Source organism: Psammomys obesus, unplaced genomic scaffold (genome assembly GCF_907164565.1).
Source record: "Psammomys obesus unplaced genomic scaffold, mPsaObe1.curated_primary_1811, whole genome shotgun sequence".
Classification (NCBI taxonomy): Eukaryota; Metazoa; Chordata; class Mammalia; order Rodentia; family Muridae; genus Psammomys; species Psammomys obesus.
In genome coordinates this window covers 3,555,247-3,561,440 of record NW_026596158.1, presented here as the reverse complement: position 1 = coordinate 3,561,440, position 6,194 = coordinate 3,555,247, and positions in this window count along the sequence as shown.

Below are 6,194 nucleotides of genomic sequence, written 5' to 3'. Positions count from 1 at the left end.
GACACAAAAAGCCCTCTGGAGCATTCAGATGGGTTCTTTCTAAATATACACAGCTGCTTGACACCAGGACGCCACTATGGGGTGGGTTAAGTGCCTACAAACAGACACGGGGCCTCCAGCACTTTAATTCTTTAATCTGTTTTATTCTAGGTCTAATGGAATACTTAGACGACGACGAAGGAGCTTGGCGAGGGAGTTTGACCTTTCCCTCCCCCTCGGAGAAGAGCAGAGAGCGCTGCTGAGGTAGGAAGTCGCCCAGGGCTCAGGTGGCTCAGAACTCACCTCTGTCCGTCAGCAGCAGCTGACACACAAGCCTCACACAGTCGCCGGCTCAGTGGGCTCTGCTTTTATTCCAGTTCTTGGTGGCTTCTTCCACTTTGAGGCCCTCATGGACGCTCTGTTCCTCAGCATCTATGATGTGGCTTGGGGCCCTGTCTGAAACCATCTCCTCTTATTTCTGCAAAACCAAGGACCCCCACCCAGCCCTGTGGCTTTGTCATGGCTGTTGGGGTTGCTTTGAGACAGGGCCTCTGGGAGCCTAGGCTGTTCTGGAACCCTGTGTAGCCAAGGACGACCCTGAACTCCTGATTCTCCAGACTCCATCTCCAAAAGTCTGGCCTCACAGGTGTGTGCCTGGCTTGTGCGGCTTTTATTTCTCTGTTGTTGTTTTTTTTTTTTTCATGTGTAACATGTATGCAGATGTATATTTTGTATGTGTTTGGGCACACACATATGCTCAAGCCACACGTGTGCCCACACATGTGGAAACCTAAGGCTGATGTCCAAGACCATTCTCTATTGCTCATATACCATGATTACTGAAGCAGCTCCCCTCTCTCCAACGTCTGAGGCGAGGGTTACAGACAGGCCGCCACTCCTACCTGGCATTTACATGGGTTCCTGAGGATACAAACCTGGGTCCTCACACTTGCTGGCAGACTCTTTAACCACCGAGCCATTCCCTGAGCTCATTCTGTGATTCTTCACCCCCAGCTCTGAGGTTAAGCCAGGGCCTCCTTGCACATCCTCAACAAGCTTTTCACCGTGAGCCACATCCCCGACCTTTGAGGGTTTGGTTTCTGCTGTCGATTTTGTTTGTTTGTGGGTTCCCCCCCTCCCTTTCCCTCCTTTTTGTTTTGTTTTGTTTGTTTTTGTTTTTTGAGATGGGGTTTCTTTGTGTAGCCCCAGCTGTCCTGGTACTAGGGATGGCCTTGACCTCCAACTCAGAGAGATCCACCTGCCTCTGCCTCCCAAGTGCTGGGATTCAAGGCATGCAACACCACACCTGGCTTCATGGTTCTTTTTTGAGACAAGATCTGCTATGTCCAGGCTGGCCTGGAACTCAGAGCCTCCTGTCTCTGCACCCCAAATTCCGGGATCCTAGTGTGCATCACCCCCCAGCCTAAGATCTGTGGCTTTAAACATCACCCACACTCTGAGAGTCTTAAAGGCATCTCTCCAACCCTACCTCCCTCTGGTAACACACATCATAGCACCTCATCTCACTACTTACTTGTTTAATAGACATTTTAGACTCAAAATGGCCAAAATGGCACCACATATAAACTCCAGCTCTAGGGGGTCCGATGCCTTCTTCTGACCTCCAGAATACCAGGTACACGTATCATGTACAGGCAAAGCACTCACACAAATAAAATGAATCTTTTAGAAAATGGTAGGCTGACGTCTTCACTCCCAAATACTACAAAGTAAGTAAAAATCACCGGCTACTTATCTTGGTATTAAACATGGACTAAGCTAAATACCAAGATAAATTAAACAATTTAAAAAAAAAATTAAGAATAAGGAAACGGGGTTTGAGAGATGGCTGAACAGTCAAGTGCTTGTCACACAAGCATGAGTGTCTGAGTTCAAATCCCTAACACCTACGTAAAAACCTGGTCAGGGCAGCATGCCCCGGAATCCCAGCTCTTGGATGCTGGAGACAGGAGGGTCCCTGGAGTCTGATGGCGGCTCGGCCTAGGTGAACTGGTACGCTCCGGGTGGGGTAGAGAGCTGGGAGATGGCTCTCAGATGATAAAGCATTTGCTACAAGGGTGAGGACCAGCACGTGGGAGCCAGCTAGGCCTGGCTGTAATGTTATGGGACATATTAAATAATGACGATTAGGCATACAACAGATCTTCTATGAAAGTGGTTTATTAGGTGGATATAAAGAGAGAGGGAGAGAAGGGAGAGCAGGACATAATGGGGAGAAAGAGAGAGAGGGGAAAGGGGGGTGCCCCGATAGAGAAAGGGGAGAAGGCCAAGAGAGGCCAAGAGAAGGGGAAGAGGACAAGAGAGGAAGGACCAAGAGAGGGACCACATAGCCAGCTGATCCTTTTGAGGGGCAAGGTAACCACGCCTTCCAGGTGTGGCCATCTGGCCAGCGACACATGATGACATCATAGGTTACTAGGCAACCCAGAAGCAGGTTTAGTTTCAAAATCCTAACACTGGCAGCTGCCAATAATCCCAGCACAGGAAGCAGAGACCCGGAACCCTCGAAATAATTTGGCTAGGAGAATGATTTCGGGAAACACAGAATGACCTCAGCCTCAAGCCTACACACACACACACACACACACACACACACACACAAACACATCCCCACACAGTCACATTCCCCCCCCCATGCACACCACACACACATATATATGTGAAACATAACAACAACAACAACAAACAGGTGGGGCTATTGCAAGGGCTGAACAGGGAAAGGGCTTGCTGCACAGTCCCGATGACCTGAGTTCAATCCCTGCAACCAGCATGATCGTGGAAGTCAAGAAAAGACTCCATGTCCCCTCTCTCTCACACACACATATACACATCACCCACACGATACGAATATTAAGTAAGCAATTGTTTTGCATTTCTAAATTCAGTGTGTGTGAGCACCCGCACTCGAAAGTGAAGGTCAGAGGTCAGAGGCATTGGCTGTCCCGGGAGCTGGACTTACAGGCAGTTGCTAGCCACCCAGTGTGGACACTGGGTACCAAACTCTAGTCTCCTGGAAGAACCGCGTGCTCTTGACCAATGAACCAGCTCTCCATCCCTATTCTGTCATTAGAAGCCCAGGGTGGAACGTATTATAAGCGGGTCGCATTTTGAGGTGCCAAATAGCTGATGATGTATGGCAGATGAACATCTGTCTCCTATTGCTCTCCAGCACGGATTCGGCTGTTCTGGCGAGCTGGGCAGGTGTCCCCTTCCTGCCCCCCCCCACCACTCCACGCGCCTTCCTTCTGAAGCTATGTACTTAACTGCAGGCAGAACACTCACACACAGAAAGACAGAATAAATCTTTGAAGAAGCGGTAGGCTGACATTTTTCACTCCCAAATACCGCAAAGTAATTAAAGCCACTTCGAAGCGGAAGTCTCTGGTTTCGTCGAAGTCTCCGATTGCGTCCTGTGAGGTTAGGCTGGAAGCTGTCTTGTGACAGGAGGGTGACATTCGGCTGTGAGCTGTCCCGTGCGAGGGGCCTGGCTTCGGTCAGCTGAGAACATCCCGGGGTGGACTCTGAGGAGGGGAGGAATGCAGAAGCCCACGCACAGTGGGACATCACTTCTTGGGTAGACGTCTTGTCGCTCACTGGGCTTCTTTCTTCAGCACTTTACTTCGCAGAGAGAAACGTTCCTGGAGAACTTCCGGGGCAATCGGACTGAGCCTTGTGGCTTGTGGCTTTCCATGACTAGATGCGGTGGAGTCCTGCTATTTCTGCTTCTGCTGAATCCTGATGATGCCTGCTGTTGTTTGGGGTTGGCGTTTGGACCGGGCTGCTGGTATCCGGACAACGAGCAAGGAACTGCGTCTAAAAAGGTCTGCAACCCCCTTCTCCTAGCAACTTTCTTTCTTCCCTACCCCTGGTCGGTGGGTTGGAAGGGAGGTAGAAACATTTAAGAACCCCAAATAAAGTAGGTTTGCTGAAAAATCCCAGCCCACACCACTTGTGCTTATCTTGATATTTAGCGTGAACTAGGTGATGAATTATTAGTTTGAGAGTAGGCAAACGGATGTTGAGAGATGGCTCAGCCAGTAGGGTGCTTGTCATACAGGCATAAGGGTCTGAGTTCCAATCCCCTGGGTCAAAGAGGACTACCTCCCTCTTAGAGGAGAACTTTCCAGTACTCTGCTAAAACCAGCAGACAAGCTCTCCGAAAGGCTGAGGACAGAGATGTGGCGTGTGAAACATTAATCATCATTTCTAAAGACAACGGTCTTTTTAAGTTAATTACTTGAGTTAGTTAGTTTATATGAGTGCCCTATCTTCATGTACACCTGCATGCTAGGAGAGAACATCAGATCCCATTATAGACAATTGTGAGCTACCATATGGTTGCTGGGAATTGAACTCAGGACCTACAGGAGAACAGTGAGTGCTCTTAGCCACTGAGCCATCTCTCCAACCTGACAATAATCTTCTTTTATTGCATATGAAAGGAAAATATACACTGATATGCCCTGAAAGACTTACTGAGTTCATAAGTTTTAAGTCTAAATTATTTTCAGACAATGTCTTCCATGGCTTCCCTCTTGCTCTTGAGTTCAAGTCCACAAAGGTTACACAGTAGTTCAAGGCTAACCCAGGCCACAGGACAAACCCTTGTCTCAAAAAGCCAGAAAGAAGAATTAGAAGAAGAAGAGAAAGAAAAAGTAAATACACCAATCTACCTGTCTACATGTTTCTTTGATAAAAGAAGGATAGACCTATGCAGAGAATACATTTGTTTTGCCCTTAAAACAGACATAATAATAACAACTTGAAACCGTTAGAAAAAGAAATCTTCAGCCCAATGCCTTGTTTTCTATCCCAAGTGGGAAGAACCCTGATGTCGCTTGGCAGGGCCTCCGGCCTCGTCTGTGCACAGTGGAAGGCCACACAAACTCCTGTGGAGGTCACCAGCAAGGGGGATATCTGACTCACTCACTCATCACAACCTGATTCCTTAAATGATAAAAAAAAAAAGAAGGAAGAAATGAAACTTAAAAAAAATAATAATAATACCAAGACTGCCCCATTCAACAGGAACTGACCAAAACTCTGCTCACAGTGGTGAGAACATCAAACAAAAACGAGGCCGTTTTCAAAGAAAGTCGAAATAAAGAATAATGCGGACAGCGAGAATAAAACACTAAGAGCAAAATAAATTTATACATCAGACAGCTATTGCTCAAAATTCTCGCTCTGCTTTGGACGCTCCCGTTTGCCTGGGAGCTATGAGCACTATCTTCACACGCTGGGAAGGCTTGGAAAAACTAGTCAGTATTCAGGGCTTAATCCGCAGCCCCATGCTCCGGGCCTCCGGCTGCGCAGGCAGACAGCCTCGGGTCCTCCGGAGAGGTTAGGGGTCGAGATAGAAATATGCAAACAAGAGAGTTCGCTGTGATTCCTACTGCTACTTTCTGAAAAAGAGGAAGGGTTAGTGTGCGATCTTGGGGGTCTGTTTAAATAACTCGGTATATTACTATTTAGAGGAAGGAAACGATGAAGGGAATGGACACGCTGGTCCTGGGAAAATCAATACTCTTTGGAGAAAAGGTTGACACCTTTTCTCGAGTGTGAGCGTTAATTCACCAGAATCACTAAGAAGTTATTGATTTCTCAATCAGGACCCCGGGCGCTTGCTCTTCCCCAAGGGGAAATTAACAATCCCAGCTAAACTAACATTCTGCTACCGAGACTAAAACAATGAATGCAAAAGTCAATCCTGTCACCGTGCCCGACATCCAATTATGGGGGAGGGGGGGGCATTTCTGTCCTTTGGGGCAATGCCTGGAATTAAACGTTATCTGACAAAAGAAATAGTGTGCCAACAGACTTTAATTTCTAAACCAGCATCTTGCTATGTAGCCCAGGCTGGCCTGGAACCCGAGATTCTCCTGCCTCAGCCTCCTGAGGGCTGGGATTAAGGGTGTGCACCAAGGCAGGCTTCCAGCAGATACTTTCATTGCTGGATTTTGGGGACCGGCTTCCAGACAGCCTAGGCTAGCCTTTAATTTGTGGTTCTCCTGCTCAGCCCTCCTCCCCCATCCCCAGTGCCACCTGGTGTTGGTTTCAACAGGAAATGACCCCAACCATCTCATGATGGGTTCAACACTGGCCACCTGCCGGTGGCCCTGTGTGCAAGACTGTGAAATCTGTACTTGACGGAGACTTGCTGGAGGAGGTCAGTGGGAGCTGACGGAGACTTG